Below are 20,036 nucleotides of genomic sequence, written 5' to 3'. Positions count from 1 at the left end.
TAACAGGCCAGCAATGCAGAAATAAGGTGAATGATCTTCCCCACAGTGCCAGGCTGAGGGCCACACTCTTCTATCTGCCACTTTGCACTCGTTCTGTCTCTACTACTGCACCCACCTCCCACAAAGGCTCGTGCTCTGCCACTCTCACCCTCTGCCTGCAACATCTTCTCCATCTGCTCTTATCAACCCATCCCACCCCAATAACCTCCCACACTACTAACTCTACATGGCCTCTGCATTTCCTTCTCATGACACTGGAACACCTCACCACTTTCTGCCCACCCACACCATCGGTAATAACTACGCTACCCACAGTCCTCCCCCTCAATCCCTCCCTTTCCCTCATTACAAGAGATGATAGCCCATAACTGAATAGAGTGGGTTGGGCTGGAGGGTCTGTTTCCGTGCTGTATGACTCTATGCGGGTTGGATGGCTACCTGACATTAAGCTCCTTACTCAAAGCGAGGTAAGAATCCTGGCTCCTGCTGGGAAAGGCTGGGACTGCTCCGATGGTGACACAGAGACATCATTGTCACGTCAACCAAGTACAACACTTCATTCTACACCTCTTCGATAGCCCTACCGAGAGGGTCATTCATTGCAAACCATGGGCAGTGACACCCTCTCTTTTGTCTTGCTCGTACAGCCAGTACTTCTATGTGCAACACTGTGTAACACCCAATTCCTCCAGACACCACCGCCTCAACCTCCTAAGACGAGTGTACGGAGACATCAGCAAGGTTGCCTCCTGCAGTTTCCCTCAGTTTGGATAGTAACACCTTGATGGGAACATTACTCAGAAAGCATAGAACCCAATCTTTTAAAAGATCACAGCAATTGCTCTGCGGCTGCCTGAGGAAGAAAGGCCCCAGGCCACTGTCACTCTGAGGTCTGTACTCAGCCCTGGGCAGGACAGGACTCTGTGCTTTTGGCACTCAGCATTCACGAGGAGTCAGGGCAGTGCCAGGAGGTACCAGATGGTGGAAAGAGTCGTAAACAGGTCCATTCACAATTTTCCTCTCAGGCCAGTCCAGGCCTAGTTGGGCCCTCCACCTCCACCCTGCCTGCCCTTGCTGACTCCACTCACGCTGAGGAGTATTTACTTGCCTCTAAAAGGGCGACCTTCAGCATGCCTGGGACTTCCAGACACAAGCATCTCTGGGGTTGCCTGAACAAACCTCCAATAGTCTCCATAGTGGAGCAGGCTTTCTTCAACCCAGCTGCTGAACCAGGAACTATGCTAAAACTTAGTAGGTGGGAAAGGAAGGAAAAAATGTACTGAGGGCACTTTGGTGGTGCAGGTGACAGTGCCACTACATCCTAAGTATCATATGTATATAAAAGTGACTCTTCTGCCTTTTCATTTGTACATCTGAACCTCCCTGAAGGCCTAGATGTGACTGTGTCAGCATGATACATAATGTCATAGCCATGTGGTATGCACCATGGATCAATGTCTGTGTTAAGAGCCTGCTGCAGCATCTGGAAGCTAGAGGAATAAGACATGTACAGGCCAACAGGCCCTGCTGACACCATCATCCCTTGTCTGACAGCAACAGACTCTCCCTTGCTTATGTGTCCAAAGGTTTTGTTGTGAATAAGGTTGGTGGTGATGTCTAGAGCAAGGAAGTTCACAACACACAGGCATTAAGATAGCCTGGGATTTGGAATCCTGCAGGTCTGTGTAAAGGCTGTGTCTGCATGTAATATTGCTTCCTATAAAGGTCCATGCATCGGTGAATCTTGCAGCCACCTCCCTCACAGGCCAAGACATTCCTGCTGAGAGTGGTTGCAGTCACTTTCTTTATCACTGTGCACCTTTGATTACCAGCACCCTGCAAGGAAACAGTGAGTGTGCTTTCATCAGTGGCTTCTAGCGTCCACATATATATTCCCTTCCAGGCAGCTCTTCCAGTAAGTCCCATAGGTTTCACACCTCACCAGGTCCCTACCAAACCCACCTGCACCAGCCAATCTTGCCTCCCCAGTGCCAGTCATCTGAGATGACCTTTCCAACAATGGTCCTGCAATGGTCCCCTCTTGAAGCCAGGGGGTTCTTGACCTCGGATGAAGCTCCCTTCCACATGACCCTCTCTTCCACATGACCCTTTCCCCTTCCCCATCCAAAACTTTTCATACCCCTCCCCCACTTGCAGATACTGTTACCCTATTTCACAATGGTCATCCTCTCAGCTTGTTGTCTCCAATCCCAACGAACAGGTTCCCAAGTTTCTTTCCTATGGCTGACACCTCACCCCTTGCCACCCCTCCCTTATATTCCATATCCCCTTAATTCCTATGGAATAATCCAACAGACTGACTGTGGTCCACTCATTTAAATGACTTATTTATTTATTTATTTGTGGGATGTGACCACTGCTGCCTGGTCAGCGTTTATTGCAGATCCCTAGTTGCTGTTGAGAAGGTGATGGTGAGTTGCCTTCTTGAACCAATGCACATTGGCGGCAATCATTTGCTGTGGGTTGACCCACAATGCCATAAGGGAGGGAATTCCAGGATTTTGACCCAGTGACAGTGAAGGGATGGCGATAGATTTCCAAGTCAGGATCACAAAAGGCTTGGAAGGAAACTTGGTGGTGGTGTTCCCATGTATCTGCTGCCCTTGTCCTTTTAGAGGGAACTTGTCGTGGGATTGGAAGGTGTGGTCTGAGAATCTTTGGTGAAGGCCTCCAAGCACCTTGTAGATAGCACAGATTATTGTTACTGAGCGCCATGCTGGAGGGACTGCTTGCTTGTGGATGCAGTGCCAATCAAGTGGGCTGCTTTCTCCTGGATGATGTCAAGCATCTCAATTGTTGTTGGAGCTGCACCCATCCAGGCAAGTGGGGAGTATCCCATCATCCTCCTGACTTGTGCCTTGTGGATGATGGACAAGCTTTGGGGAATTAGGAGGTGAGTTCTTGCTGCATTATTCCGAGCTGATGACCTGCTCTTTCAGTCATTGTGTTTACATGGTGAGTCCAGTTGAGTTTCTGGTCAATGATAACCCCCAGAAAGTTGATAGTGGGGGGATTCAGCAATGATGACACCACTAAATCTCAAGCGGGGGTGGTTGGACTGTCTCTTGTTGGTGATAGTCATAGCCTGGCATTTATGTGGCATAAATGTTACTTCCCATTTATCAGCCCAAGCCCGAATATTGTTCGAACATGGACTGTTCCAGTGTCTGAGAAGTCATGAGTGTTGTTGAACATTGCACAATCAGCAGCACACATCCCCACTTCTGACAGAGGAAAGGTCATTGGTGAAGCAGCTGCAGATGGTTGGGCCGAGGAAACTGCCCTGAGGAACTTCTGCAGAGATGTCCTGGAGCTGAGTTGACTGACCTCCAACAACCACAACCATCTGCCTATGTGCCAGGTATGCCTCCAACCAACAGGGAGTTTGTCCTCTGATACACATTATTTCTAATTTTTCTTGGCCTCCTCGACGCTATACTCAGTCGAATGCAGCCTTGAGGTCAAGGGCTGTCACTCTCACCCCACCTTTGGAATTCAGTTCTTTTGTTCATGTTTGAACCAAGGCTTAAGTGAGGTCAGCAGCTGAGTGCCCCTGGTGGAACCCAAACTGAGTGGAACTGAACAAGTTATCGGTGAGCAGCCGCTGCTTGATAGCACTGCTGAAGACACCTTCCATCACTTCACTGATGATGAAGAGTAAAGGGATGGGGCGCTAAGTGGCCGGTTTCGATTTGTCCTGCTTTTTATGTACATGACATACTTGTGCAATGTTTCAAATTGTCGGGTAGACACCAGAGTTGTAAGTATACTAGAACAGCTTGGCTAGGGGAGCGGCAAGTTCTGCAGCACAAGCTTTCAGTACTATTGCCGGAATGTTGTCAGGGCCCATAGCTTTTGCAGTATCCAGCGTCTCCAGCTGTTTCTTTATATCATGTGGAGTGAATCAAATTGGCTGAAAGTTGGTGTCTCTAATACTGGAGACCACGAGAGGAGGCTGAGATGGATCATCCACACAGTACTTCTGGCTGAAGATCGCTGTGATAGCTTCAGCCTTATCTTTTGCACTGATGTGCTGGGCTCGCCCATCATTGAGGATGGAGATATATATGGAGCCTCCTCCTCAACAGAGCTGTTTAATTGTCTGCAACCATTCAGGTCTGGTTGTGACAGGACTGCAGAGCTTAGATCTGATCCATTAGTTGTGGGATCTTTTAGCTTTGTCTGTTACTTGCTGCTTATGTCATTTGGCATACAAGCAGTCTGGTTTGGTGGCTTCACCAGGTTGATACCTCATCTCCAGGTATGCCTGTTGCTGTTCTTGACATGCCCTCCTGCACTCACCACTGAACCAGGGTTGATCCCCTAGCTTGGTGGTCATGACTGAGTGGGAGGCATGCTGGTTCATGAGGTTATAGTGTGTGCTGGAGTACAATTCTGTGGCTGTGGATGGCCCACAATGCCTCATTGATGCCCAGTCTTGAGTTGCAAAATCAATTAAAGTTTGTCCCATTTAGCATGGTGATAGTGCCACACAACATGATGGATGTTATCCTCAATGTAAAGGCAAGGTTTTGTCTCCACAAGGATTGTACAGTCTTATATAACATCACTGCAGCTGGCAGATTAGTAAGGATGAGGTCATGTATGTTTTTCCCTCTTGTTGGTTCCCTCATTACTTGCCCCAGGTCCAGGCGAGCAGCTATGGCCTTTAGGGCTGGACCAGCTCAGTCAGTAGTACTGCTGCTGAACCACTCCTGGTGGTGGACATTGAAATCCCTCACCCAGAGTAGGTTTTGTGCCCTTGCCATCCTCAGTGCTTCCTCTAAGTGTTGCTCAACCTAGAGGACAACCAATTCATCAACTCAGGCAGGACAGTACTTGGTAATCAGCAGGAGGTTTCCTTGCCCATGTTTAACCTGAACGCATGAGGCTTCATGAGGTCCAGAGTCAATGTTGAGGAGTCCAAGGGCAACTCCCTCCTGACTGTCTACCGCTGTGCCGCCATATCTGCTGGGTCTATCCTGCCAGTGAGACAGGACATATCCAGCGTTGATGATGGTGATGTCTGGGACATTATCCACCATCTGGAAGCTATGATTCTGTGAGTATGACTATGACAGGCTGTTGCTTGACAAGTCTGTGAGACAGCTCTCCACTTTAGATGCTGGAGGTTAGAGCTGAAAAATGTGTTCCTGTATACTACAAAGAAGTATACTACAAAGAGGAGTTTGTATGGTCGATAGGGTTGTTTCTGCCTTTGCCTTTTCTGTTGCTTAGGGTGATGTCAGGTGATCCATTGGTTTCATTTCTTTGATGACTTTGTAGCGATTAGTACAACTGATCTCCTTGCTCGGCCATTTTAGAGGACAATTGAGAGTAAGCAATATTGCTGTGGGTCTGGAGTCACATTTAGGCCAGACCAGGTGAGGATGGCAGATTTCCTTCCCTGAATGACATTAGTGAAGCAGATGGGTTTTTCCAACAATTAACAATGATGTTATGATCATCAGTAGATTGTAAATTCCCAATTTTTGTTTTATTGAACACAAGTGGCACCATCTGCCGAAACGGGAATCAAACCCAAAATATTAGCTGAGTTACTGGATTAATAGTCCAGTGATAATACTATGAGATCAGCACCTCCATTAACTGGACAGTCTCAGACAAGAAGTTCTTAGACCCCTGACCCCTGGCTGTAAATCTCCCTGACCATGATAGCCCTGGTCTGGCTGCTATGGAGCCACAGGACTGACTGTGAGTCATTTCCTGGATGGCAGAGTCACATAGCCCCTGACCCAGAACACCATGACATGATGCCTGACTCTGGCCAATCCCCTTAACTAGTATGGGAGAATGCCCTTGACTCACTTTGCTGTGACCCTGTGACTGATGGGTGTCTCCATGGATTTCAGTGGGTTCTACCCCAACAGCCTGAGAGACATGGGTCCCCCGTGTGCTGCGACAGAGTATTTGCTGTAAACGCTGTTGGTGCGTGGAACAGAGGTGAGACTGACATAGCAATGTGCCTTACAGCAAGATGTCTGTTCCTTAGACTGAAGGCTGCTGACCACCAAGGCAAGCTGCCTGGGTGTGTGACTGTACTAACTCGCACAGCAAGGCATGGTAGGGCAAGACAAAGCAAGATGCTGCGATCATGCAGGGGCTAAATGAATGAGTACTCAGAGAGCAAGTAAACAGCCCTGAGATACAGCCTGCTCCAATGAGCTGAGTTTGTGTCCCTACGCACTCTCAATGCTGGATTTCAGTGTGCTCTGCATTGCATGTCTGTGCTTCAGATGCATCCTCCAAGTGGATTGGAGAAGCATCACGATGGTCATCAGGGGTTAGCAAATACTGAATGACAGGCACATGGAGAGCAGTGAGTTGAGGGGTGGGTAGGTTAATATTAGATTAGATTACTTACAGTGTGGAAACAGGCCCTTCGGCCCAACAAGTCCACACTGACCCTCCGAAGAGCAACCCACCCAGACCCATTCCCTTACATTTACCCCTTCATCTAACACTACGGGCAATTTAGCATGGCCAACCCACCTAACCTGCACATGCTTGGGCTGTGGGAGGAAACCAGAGCACCCAGGGGAACCCCACGCAGACACAGGGAGAATGTGCAAACTCCACACAGGCGGGAATTGAACCTGGGTCTCTAGCGCTGTGAGGCAGCAGTGCTAACCACTGTGCCACCATGCCGCCCTTCATATATTTTACATTAAAATTAAACCTTGGCACAACATTATGGGCCAATGGGTCTGTTGTGTGCTGTTCTAATGCGCATGGATGATGGGTGCCTGTGGATTATGCCCTAAGACACTGTTTGGTGCTGAGCAACATGGAGGCTCCTCTCAGCTGAAGCCGACAGGGGCACGCTCTGATTTTTATGACTATATCAGGCAGTTGCTTGATAAGTCTTGTGAGACAGCTCTCCCAAATTTGGTACTCACCCCCACACTTTCATAAAGATGGGTTTGTAGGGTCAACAGGGTCGTGCAATTGGTCAAACTACTCGATGTTAAGCAAAACACGGTTTATTGAAAGATTGTAGTTAAAATACAACCAAAGAAAGAGGAATTTAGAATAGCTTAACTCTATTGGAAAACTTAACAGAATAGTAGATACACTAACTAATTAACTGTTTGAAAATAGTAACAGTTTTCAAACAGTTAATTAGTTAGTGTATCTACTTCAACAGAGAATTCTTTGCATCGAGCTTGCTCTGCACGTTTGGAAAGGTCAGAAGCTGCTTATTAATGAGGCCCATTGAGGCATTAATAAGGCGTTTAACAGAAAACAATCTTCCTCAATCAGCACCTCAAAGCTCAGCAAAGCATGAAAGATACATAGATTACAAGAGCAGGGAGGTTATGTTGGAACTGAACAGAAATTTGATTGGACCACACGTGGAGTACTGTGTGCAGTTCTGGTCACCACACGAGAGAAGGGATGTGACCGCGGTGGAGAGAATGCAGAGGAGATTTACCAGGATGCTGCCTGAAATGGCGCAGTTTAACTACCGAGAGAGGCTGGATAAAGTCAGGTTGTTTTCTTTGGAGCAAAGAACTTTGAGTGTGCACCTGACAGAGGTGCAGAAGATATGAGGAGAATTAGAAACCAGTTATCCTCCTTAGTTGGAGGACCAAGGGGGCATGATTTTAAAGTGAAAGGCAGGAGGTTTACATTTATTGGAGGAATCTTGTTTTACCCAGGTGGTGGTCATTCAGGCTATGGGCCTAGTGCTGGAAAGTGGGATTTATGTAGATTTAATGTAACTTGGGCAGTATAGACTTGATGGGACTGAAGGAACTTTTCTCTTATGATTCTACGTAGCAAGACGGTCCCGATGTTGAGTTATGCCTCACTGAATGCTCGATCCAATTCTGCCAGATACCCTGCCAAAGCTCAGAACCCAATAGGAATCTACCATTTGTCAACTCTCCACCCAGCAACCTAAATTACTGACTGAATCTTGTTTCCAGCTTTCACTCAGCAGCTCCTCCCCTCAGTTCTCAGTATTACTGACTGTATCTCAACTGATTAATTCCTGTCCGCCAGATCCTTACATACCATCAATCCCTGTTGAAAATTGCTATTGTATTTAACAGGCAAAAAAATCTAACTCCTGATTGCTCTGAAGTACCTATCAAGTCTGAAAGTGCAAACATTTGTGAACTTGCACTTCTGAATTGTGTTCTGTTTTGCTTGCAATCATTAGCACAAACTTGAAAATAAATGCTTCCTGAGCACGGAGCAATGAGGAACTGGAGTGTTCATGAAGCAGTTGTTTTTCTCGACTTCAACCACATTGCTGCTGGAATTGTCATTCAGCCCATCAAATCTGTTCAAGCTATTCAATGAGATCATGCTAATCTGTTAAAAATCACACAACACCAGGTTACAGTCCAAGGTTTATTTGATTAGATTACCTACAGTGTGGAAACAGGCCCTTCGGCCCAACAGGTCCACTCCGACCCTCAGAAGAGTAACCCACCCAGACCTATTTCCCTCTGACTAATGTACCTGACACTATGGGCAATTTAGCATGGCCAATTCACCTGACCTGCACATCTTTGGACTGTGGGAGGAAACCGGAGCACCCGGAGGAAACCTACGCAGACACGGGGAGAATGTGCAAACTCCACACAGACCGAGGCTGGAATCAAACCTGGGACCCTGGTGCTGTGAGACAGCAGTGCTAACCACTGAGCCACCATGCCGTCCTAGCTTTTGGGAGCACTAGCTTTCGAAGCGTTGCTCCTTAATCAGGTGGTTGTCATGCTAATCTGATAATCCTCAACTCCGCTTTCTGCTTTTTCCTCATAACCTTTGATTCTCCTGCTGATTAAAAACAGGTCTATCTCAGCCTTACTTAACAATCCAGCCTCAACAGCTCGCTGTGGTAAAGAATTCCACAGATTCATCACCCACTGAGAGAAGAAATTCCTCCTTGTCCTTGATCTTAAAAATGCAACCCTTTATCCTCCAATTATGCCCTCTTGTCCTCAACTCTCTCGCAAATGGAAACAACCTTTCTGCTTCTATCTTGTCAAATCCTCCATGAATTTTTATATGCTTCAAATAACATCACCTTTCATTCTTCTATATTCTAAAGAGTCCAGATCTAAGCTACTCAAAACCTCTTTCAAGACCGTTCCTCCGTACCTGGTAAACAGCCCAGTCAGCCTTCTTGGGACTGCCTCCGAAATTAGTATTCCTTTCCTTAGATAATGGATCCAAAACTATTCACAGATTTACAGTGTACCTTCTGAAGTGTAATCACAGTTGCAGCACAGCGCCAATTCGTTCTCACCAGCCTCCCATGAGCTGAACTGTGACAGTAAACAAGTTATGGAGCTTAGTGATGTTGGGTAAGGAATGAATACTGGTCAGGATCAAGCTGAACTGCGAGACCTTTTGCAGGTTTGTTGAGGGGGGGCAGGTGAGCCCTTGACTTCAGATCTCATTCAAAAGATGGTCTTGCCAGCAGCATAGCACACCCTCAGTACCGCACTGGCAAAGTCCTGCCTCAGAATTCATGCAGAAATTCTGACTCCGACCTTGATTTGACGAGCTGTCCAAAAAACAGAATGGTACCTTTAACCCCAAATTTCTGACGAAAGAGACAAGATTGGCACCAATGCAGCGTGAACTCCTTAAAATAGCATCACTATAGGGAGATAACTTTGATGATAGCCCTGGTGTGACGATGCTCTGGCCTTAAAAAGTTATTTTGTCCTATTTTTTGGAAGATGGGTTGGAAGGCAGAGGTACTGAGCAATCTACTAAATTCATTAGAATAAACAGTTTAGAACATAGAACATTATAGCACAATAGTGGCTCTTCAGCCCTCGATGTTGCACTGACCTGTGAAACCAATCTGAAGTCCATCTAACCTACACTATTCCATTTTCATCCCTAAGTCTGTCCAATGATCATTTAAATGCCCTTAAAGTTGGCGAGTCTACTTGTATAACAGGCAGGGCGTTCCACGCCCTGAATACTCTCTGAGTAAAGAAACTACCTCTGGCATCTGTCCTATATCTTGACAGGCCTTGGGGTTTTCTTCTAAAAGTTGGAACAATAGAAGCAGCCTGGATGGGTGTGGCTAGCTCTCAGAGACCAGGATTTCTAGTTTTCTTTTTCAGTTTTTAGGTTTTAGCTTTAAGCAATTATTGTTGCGGGCTGGAAGAAGTGGATGTTATTTTTCCCTCTCTCGATTACAGCCAAAAGCTGGGGATTCTCTCACTAGGCTGTTAGAGACATTGTCTGTGTTTCTGAATTTGCCTTTTTGTGTGCTTATATGATGTTACTATTTTCGAACAGTTAATTTGTTAGTGTATCTACTATTCTGTTAGGTTTTCCAATAGATTTAAGTTATTCTAAATTCCTCTTTGTTTCGTTGTAGTTTAATGATAGTGTTTCAATAAACCATGGTATGCTTAACGTTGAGTAGTTTGACCAATCGCATTGCATCTGGAACATGGAACTTTACATCTACCTTTAAAATAAGAAAACACCATGGTGTAGGCTATCGTCATAAAATATTTTGAAGGGGTGTTGTCTGGTCCATAACACTGGACCCAATGCTGTTTGTGTCTTAATGGGTTGTGTTCTCTTTTCCACATCAAACCACCAATCAAGAGACTTGCCAAAACATCCAGGTAGATACTCCCGCACACTGAGATACTGTTGCACTATCAGAGCTTCAACCAATTCAAGTGAGATATGAAACTGAAGATCGCTGAGAGTCTTGCAGTCCTCAGGGATATGATTACCTACGTGCAGAACAGAGGGTTGGACACCTGCCTCATCAGCCTGGACCAGGAGAAAGCCTTTGACAGGATATCACACACATATATGAAAGATGTTCTTTCCAAAATGGGCTTTGGGGAGGGAACCTGCAATTGGATCAGACTGCTCTACACCAACATTGTCAGTGCATTCTCAATCAATGGGTGGGAATCAGATAGCTTCCCAGTGAGATCTGGAGTCAGGCAGGGCTGCTCTCTCTCGCCTGCTTTGTTTGTGTGCTGCATAGAGCCATTTGCCGAGTCCATCAGGAAGGATGCGAGCCTGAGAGGGGTGACTATTCCTGGCAGTGGAGGCCTGCAGGTTCAGGCCTCCCTGTACATGGATGACATCACCGTTTTCTGCTCGGATCTGCTGTCCATGCACAGACTCACGTGCATATGTGATCAGTTCGAATGGGCCTCGGGTGCCTCGGTAAACTGAGGCAAGAGCAAGGCCATGCTCTTCGGGAACTGGGCCGACCAATCCTCAATCCCCTTCACCGTCAGGACCGACCTCCTGAAGGTGCTGGGTACTTGGTATAGGGGGGGCTGGGGCATATGCCAAGCCTTGGAAGGAGCGTATCAGCAAAGTGAGGCAGAAACTGGGCAGATAGAAGCTACGGTCGCTCTCCATCATGGGAAAAAACCTAGTCATCAGGTGTGAGGCACGGTCATTGCTGTTATACGTGGCACAGGTCTGGCCTATTCCCAGAGCCTATGGAGATCAAAGATGGACCGGGTCCAAAGGGACTCATGTATAAAGATCTGGGCAACGGAGGAAAAAAACACACCCAATGCTACCCTCACCCTGATGGCCACCTTTGTGTGTGGCTGCACCAAGCTGTGCATGAATCCCCGGTACACAAACACCAAGTGTTACTACGTACTGAGGTTCCACCTGTCCCCGGTGTTGTGAAGGATGGGCCTGGCCTCACTGCTGCAGAACGCTCCGAGTAGTTGGACCGTTCCGTATCACCTGTCCTTCGTGGAGAAGTTTATGAAGAAAAACATCCTTGACCACAAGTCCATCAGGAAGTGGTCAGCATATAGTGTCCTTGAGACCCTTCAGGAAAAGGAGAGGGTGGATCCTATCGAGCGGTTCCCTGAGCAGACTGTCAAAGTCATTTGGCAGAATGCCTCATTGCCAGAACTTTCGAACAAGCACCAAGACATGGCTTGGCTGGTGGTGAGAAGGGCTCTGCCTGTGAGATCCTTTATGCACGCCCGGACTCTCTCCCGCACTGCACGCTGCCCTCGAAGCGGCTACGGGGGGGACGAGACTGTCACACACCTCCTTCTGGAATGTGCTTATGCAGAAGAAGTCTGGAGAGGAATGTAGTGGTGTTTGTCAAGGTTCGTCCCGAGCAGCGCCGTGATGCGGGACTCCGTGCTCTACGGTCTGTTCCCTGGGACGCACACCGAGATGAAAATCAACTGTGCCTGGAGGATCATCAACTCGGTGAAGGACGCTCTCTGGGCGGTCCGAAACCTGTTGATCTTCCAGCTGAAGGAGTTGACCCCGACTGACTGTTGCAGACTGGCACATTCCAAGATCCAGGACTACGTGTTGAGGGATGCGCTGAAGCTTGGGGCAGCTGCCACCAAGGCGCGGTGGGGAAAGACCACCGTGTAACATCTGCCTGCCTAAGAAGAACAGGGGGCCCACCCAGTCATTGGGTCTCCGCTGACGCCTCAGCAGAATAGCTGGATAATAAACGGACAGACTTGTATATAAGAAAAATAAACCTCGATATCTGTATGTAAAACAATGTAATGTGTGCACAAGAATGGCATGACCAATTGTATAGAGATCCAAATAATTTTATGAATCAAGTATATTTTTGAAATGAAAATAAAAACTGAGGACCTGGTTGGAATGTGCCTAGGCAAAGGAAGTCTGGAGAGGAATGCAGTGGTGTTTGTCGAGGTTCGTCCCAAGCAGCGCAGTGACGCGGGACTCCGTGCTCTACGGTCTGTTCCCTGGGACGCACACCGAGACGAGCATCAACTGTGCCTGGAGGATCATCAACTCGATCAAAGACACTCTTTGGTCTGTCCGAAACCTGTCGATCTTCCAGCTGAAGGAGCTGATCCAAACTGAGTGTTGCAGAGTGGCACATTCCAAGGTCCAGGACTACGTGTTGGGGGACGTGCTGAAACTAGGGGCAGCTGCCGCCAAGGCGCGGTGGGGAAAGACCATCGTGTAACATCTTCCTGCCTGGGAAGAACAGGGGGCCCACCCAGTCATTTGGGCTTTGCTGACACCTCAGCTAAATATATGGATGGTTAATGTACGAATGATTAATTCCGATCTCTGTATGTAAAGAAATGCAAGGTATGCCTATGAATGGCACCACCAATTGTAAAGATCAAAATATTTTATGAATAAAGTATATTTTTGAAATTAAAAAAAACTGCAGTCCCGGTTTCTGTCTCAGGTACATGCAAAAGCTCACATGATACAACTTTGAAGGTGATCGGTGAGTACAGCTTCTTATCGTGACAACATTTGCCCCTCAACAGAAAACATGACCACAGTGCATTCTTTGGAGCTTGCTGTGCACAAAGCGACACTGAATTACACTTCAAAGAAACATTTAGTAGGTTGTAAAATGCTTCAGGCTGTCCAGAGACCATAAAAGACAAAACAGAGGTGCAAGCCCCTCTTTATGAACTTCTTTATAGGATGTTCATGCTTTCCTGATATTGTATTATTTAAAATTATTTTGAGGATGTTTCTGACTCATCAGTAACCACCCTTGTCCCAACCCACTGCAGCATGTACAGACATTGACTAATATATATTAAAGGGAGAGTGGATATAGCATATACTTAACTGCAAATTCCTAATGAAAGACTTTTGCCCGAAACATTAGTTTTCCTGCTCCTCGGATGCTGCCTGATCTGCTGTGCTTTTCCAGCACCACACTCTCGATTCTAATCTCCAGCATCTTCTGTACTCACTTTTGCCGAGCAAATTCACTACAGCACAGTGGTCTCGTGCTCACAAAATAGGTTAACCTTTATTTCAATTTTCTTATGGGCAGCACGGTGGCTCAGTGGTTAGCACTGCTGCCTCACAGCACCAGGGACCCGGGTTTGATTCCAGCCTTGGGCGACTGTCTATGTGGAGGTTGCACGTTCTCCCTGAGTCTGCGTGGGTTTCCTCCGGGTGCTCCAGTTTCCACCCACAGTCCAAAGATGTGCAGGTCAGGTGAATTGGCCATGCTAAATTGCCCATAGTGTTAGGTGCATTAGTCAGAGGGAAATGGGTCTGGGTGGATTACGCTTCGGAGGGTCAGTGTGGACCTGTTGGGCTGAAGGGCCTGTTTCCACACTGTAGGGAATCTAACCTAACCTAATATAGATTTAAAAATAGCAGAAAAAAGTTATTTTCTTATTAACCTGGTACAGCTATAACTCGATCTCACCTTTATGAACCCTATCATCCACTTTGCAATGGATGTCCACCATATATTCATGCATGGAAATTGTCTTGGGAAATCCTCAGTGACTCCAAGTACTTGACAACAGCCAGGGTTCATTTTACATCTTGTCCACTTGGACTTGTGGTTCATTTAAGAGGTTTCTCCTTAACATAGCTGACCCTGAAATTCCTACAAGAAAGTAACTTGGCTAAAAATGGAGTTTTATTTGAAGCTTTTGCTTTACCTAGCTACCACGATATTGTCTAACCACTTAATTTAAATATGATGATCAAATTAAGGAGATGCGCAAAATTGACAGACCATTTTTCATCTGCTGTTCTACATGTGAAAACTTTAATGTTTGAGCTATTTTATATTTTGATGACCACGGCGGGGGATTTACAGACAATTTGGAATAGGGAAACAATTTGAGAACCAAATAATAACAAAATGAAAATGGGTGCCTGTGCCCAGCAAGTGCTGTATTTCACTTCTATTTGAGCAAAAGAGACTACTTGATTTTAACAAATAGTTCTTCTCGATGACAGAAGCAACGTTATTAGCATTCCGATTATTTGTATTAAAAGAGGAAATAAAAGGAGTAATGATACAGCAATCAGAACAGGAGCCACTGCAGTGAAACAAATCACTTTGACGCTTCAGAGACATTTACACTCCTAAAAAAAACTCAATCATAAAATGTCAATTATAGTCACTTTCCATGGCTTTTTGCTGAAATTGTGAAGGTAACACTGTGAGGCTGATTACACCCAGTGATTACTGCCTGCTGCGTTTTAGCAACAGCTCTGCATTATTATCCAAGATAAGTTGTTTTTCTAATTTTTGTTATTTCCTCTGCTGCAATTTATTCCTTTCAGTTCCAGAGGACAGACTCAAACTTGGTGGCACACACCCTCCTGGGCACCCACTATTCCCACAGCACCTTATCTCAAGTCACCTTCTGCATATCACTGGGATTCAATGGGAAGTACCAGTTACTAAGGGTTGGAAAGCTGAGGCTTCCCTCCCGCTGAAGCTTCCAATGTAGTGTAGAAGGAGGCCACCTTTTCAGTGAGAATGTTTAAACCAAAGCCTTACCTTATGTTTAAGATCCTGAGGCTCTATTTGAAAAAAGGCAGTTAAATTCTCTCTAGAGACTTGGCCAATATTTGTCATTCAAACATTGTTAAAAACAGGTGAGACTGACTGCTGTGATTCTTACATTACATTACAATAGTTCAAAAACAGTTCATTGGTCTTAAAATTGTGAATGGGACACCCTGAGATCAGGCGTGGTGCTGTGCAAATGTAAGCAGTTTTTTTAACGCATGAACTGAAACTATGACAAAGGGCAGATTAGCATGGTCCCTGAACAAGGATGACATGCAAGATCATGAATGTTAAGACTTGAGTCTGTGGCACAGCGGCAGTGTCCCTATCCGTAGGCCAGAAGATCGAGGTGCAAGTCCCACTTGCCCTGGATCCAAACAGGCTTGACTACCTTTTGTTTAATATATCAATTGTGGCCTTCATATAAATCAAACCTACTTTCTGTTTACCAACCCTGTCAGCGTGGTTGGCGAATTTCCATAAAGGTGCAAGGAATGCAAAAGAGACAGTTGGTCGAACTTGCATTCATAAACGATTAGTCATCAGACTAAATTATACCAGGTCAAATCACTGGCATTTAACAGAGGGTTAGACAAGCATTCTGTACTCTTATTGATGACTCTTATCCTGAAGACGCATCATCGGTGTTTTAAGTCACAGCTCATGTTTTTTTGAAATCTCGATGCCTGGATTTTGTCCCGGTATCTTCACAATTCAATCCCATGGCCAGATTAAAAAGGCTCTCGGCTCACTGATCACTTCCTTGATTTGTGAGTCAGAAAGAGTATCTCCATGTCTTAAGGCATTTCTGTATAATTAAGTAGTGATAAAGTCCCACCATCATCCCAGAGTACCAGAGAGCCACTCTCCAAGGAGAGAGACATGACTGGCAGGGGTTTAATCTGAGGGTCACCATGGCTTAGGCGAGGTGGGATCGTCATAATGGCCTCAGTCGATATGGGAATTGAACCCAAAGGCAGCAATCTGCATCATAAACCAGCCCGCTCATCACACTGAGGACCAGCAAAAGATGTCATCGCCTCATTTATCCTGAGTTGCACATAACCCCAAAATCTGACAGGTGGGGATATTACACAGGCCTGCAGGAGAATGGTATACCAGTGGTGGTGATATTTCACACACCTGCAGAAGGGTATAGCACTGGTGGGGATTTTACACACGCCTGCAGGTGAAAGGTATAGCACTGGTGGGGGTATTACACACACCTGCAGATGTAGGGTACAGCACTGGTGGGGATATTACACACACCTGCAGGTCAATGGTATAGCACTGGTGCGGATATTACACACACCTGCAGGTCAATGGTATAGCACTGGTGGGGATATTACACACACCTGCAGATGTATGGTATAGCACTGGTGGGGATATTACACACACCTGCAGGTCAATGGTATAGCACTGGTGGGGATATTACACACACCTGCAGGTCAATGGTATAGCACTGGTGCGGATATTACACACACCTGCAGATGTATGGTATAGCACTGGTGGGGATATTACACACACCTGCAGGTGAAAGGTATAGCACTGGTGCGGATATTACACACACCTGCAGGTCAATGGTATAGCACTGGTGGAGATATTACACACACCTGCAGATGTATGGTATAGCACTGGTGGGGATATTACACACACCTGCAGGTCAATGGTATAGCACTGGTGCGGATATTACACACACCTGCAGGTCAATGGTATAGCACTGGTGGGGATATTACACACACCTGCAGGTGAAAGGTATAGCACTGGTGCGGATATTACACACACCTGCAGGTCAATGGTATAGCACTGGTGCGGATATTACACACACCTGCAGGTCAATGGTATAGCACTGGTGGGGATATTACACACACCTGCAGATGTATGGTATAGCACTGGTGGGGATATTACACACACCTGCAGGTCAATGGTATAGCACTGGTGCGGATATTACACACACCTGCAGGTCAATGGTATAGCACTGGTGGGGATATTACACACACCTGCAGGTGAAAGGTATAGCACTGGTGCGGATATTACACACACCTGCAGGTCAATGGTATAGCACTGGTGGGGATATTACACACACCTGCAGATGTATGGTATAGCACTGGTGGGGATATTACACACACCTGCAGGTCAATGGTATAGCACTGGTGGGGATATTACACACACCTGCAGGTCAATGGTATAGCACTGGTGGGGATATTACACACACCTGCAGGTCAATGGTATAGCACTGGTGCGGATATTACACACACCTGCAGATGTATGGTATAGCACTGGTGGGGATATTACACACACCTGCAGGTCAATGGTATAGCACTGGTGGGGATATTACACACACCTGCAGGTCAATGGTATAGCACTGGTGGGGATATTACACACACCTGCAGGTCAATGGTATAGCACTGGTGGGGATATTACACACACCTGCAGATGTATGGTATAGCACTGGCGGGGATATTACACACACCTGCAGGTCAATGGTATAGCACTGGTGGGGATATTACACACACCTGCAGGTGAAAGGTATAGCACTGGTGCGGATATTACACACACATGCAGGTCAATGGTATAGCACTGGTGGGGATATTACACACACCTGCAGGTCAATGGTATAGCACTGGTGGGGATATTACACACACCTGCAGATGTATGGTATAGCACTGGTGGGGATATTACACACACATGCAGGTCAATGGTATAGCACTGGTGGGGATATTACACACACCTGCAGATGTATGGTATAGCACTGGTGGGGATATTACACACACCTGCAGGTGAAAGGTATAGCACTGGTGGGGATATTACACACACCTGCAGGTGAAGGGTATAGCACTGGTGGGGATATTACACACACCTACAGGTGTAGGTATCGCACTGGTGGGGATATTACACACACCTGCAGATAAAGGGTATAGAACTGGTGGTGATATTACACACACCTACAGGTGAAGGGTATAGCACTGGTGGGGATATTACACACACCTGCAGGTGAAGGGTATAGCCCTGGTGGGGATATTACACACACCTGCAGGTGAAGGGTATAGCACTGGTGGGGATATTACACACACCTACAGGTGTAGGTATAGCACTGGTGGGGATATTACACACACCTGCAGATAAAGGGTATAGCACTGGTGGTGATATTACACACACCTACAGGTGAAGGGTATAGCACTGGTGGGGATATTACACACACCTGCAGATAAAGGGTATAGCACTGGTGGTGATATTACACATGCTGTAGGTGATGGGGAGAGCACTGGTGGGGATATTACATACACCTGCAGGCGAAGGTTATAGCATTGGTAGAGATATTATACACGCCTGCAGGTGAAGTGTATACGACTGGTGGGGATATTACACGCACCTGCAGATGAATTATATAGCCCTGGTGCAGCTATTACACACACCTGTTGGTGAAGAGTATAGCACTGATGGTGATATTACACACACCTGCAGGTGAAGGGTATTGCAATGGTGGGGATATTACACACACCTGCAGGTGAAGGGTATAGGCCTGATGGTGATATTACACACACCTGCAGGTGAAGGGTATTGCAATGGTGGGGATATTACACACACCTGCAGGTGAAGGGTATAGGCCTGATGGTGATATTACACACACCTGCAGGTGAAGGGTATTGCAATGGTGGGGATATTACACATGCCTCCAGGTGAAGGGTTTTGCACTGGTGCGGATATTACACACGCCTGCAGGTGAAGGGTATAACACTGGTGGGGATATTACACACGCCTGCAGGTGAAGGGTATAACACTGGTGGGGGTATTACACACACCTGCAGGTGAAGGGTATAACACTGGTGGGGGTATTACACACACCTGCAGGTGAAGGGTATAGCACTGGTGGGGGTATTACACACACCTGCAGGTGAAGGGTATAGCACTGGTGGTGATATTACACACGCCTGCAGGTGAAGGGTATAGCACTGGTGGGGGTATTACACACACATGCAGGTGAAGGGTATAGCACTGGTGGGAATATTGCACACACCTGCAGGTGAAGGGTATAGCACTGGTGGGGATATTACACACACCTGCAGGTGAAGGGTATAGCACTGGTGGGAATATTGCACACACCTGCAGGTGAAGGGTATAGCACTGGTGGGGATATTACACACACCTATAGGTGTAGGTATAGCACTGGTGGGGATATTACACACACCTGCAGATAAAGGGTATAGCACTGGTGGTGATATTACACACACCTACAGGTGAAGGGTATAGCACTGGTGGGGATATTGCACACACCTGCAGGTGAAGGGTATAGCACTGGTGGGGATATTACACACACCTATAGGTGTAGGTATAGCACTGGTGGGGATATTACACACACCTGCAGATAAAGGGTATAGCACTGGTGGTGATATTACACATGCTGTAGGTGAAGGGGACAGCACTGGTGGGGATATTACATACACCTGCAGGCGAAGGTTATAGCATTGGTAGGGATATTATACACGCCTGCAGGTGAAGTGTATATGACTGGTGGGGATATTACACACACCTGCAGGTGAAGGGTATAGGCCTGATGGGGATATTACACACACCTGCAGATGAATTATATAGCCCTGGTGCAGCTATTACACACACCTGCTGGTGAAGAGTATCGCACTGATGGTGATATTACACACGAGTGCAGGTGAAGGGTATTGCAATGGTGGGGATAAGACACATGCCTGCAGGTCAA

At 46.6% G+C, this 20,036-nt stretch overlaps 1 protein-coding gene and 1 pseudogene across 4 annotated transcripts in view; one reads left to right on the top strand and one right to left on the bottom strand.

Annotated features, from left to right (window-relative positions):
• Positions 1-20,036, bottom strand: part of LOC140481932 (receptor tyrosine-protein kinase erbB-4-like) — a 1,043,042-nt gene that overhangs the window by 54,745 nt on the left and 968,261 nt on the right. The gene's annotated exons all lie outside the window — the stretch shown is intronic.
• Positions 15,525-15,625, top strand: LOC140482535 (U6 spliceosomal RNA; annotated as a pseudogene).

The sequence above is a fragment of the Chiloscyllium punctatum genome, chromosome 10 (genome assembly GCF_047496795.1).
Source record: "Chiloscyllium punctatum isolate Juve2018m chromosome 10, sChiPun1.3, whole genome shotgun sequence".
Classification (NCBI taxonomy): domain Eukaryota; kingdom Metazoa; phylum Chordata; class Chondrichthyes; order Orectolobiformes; family Hemiscylliidae; genus Chiloscyllium; species Chiloscyllium punctatum.
Note: the sequence above shows the minus strand (reverse complement) of the source record. Positions and strands in the feature narration are given on the sequence as shown.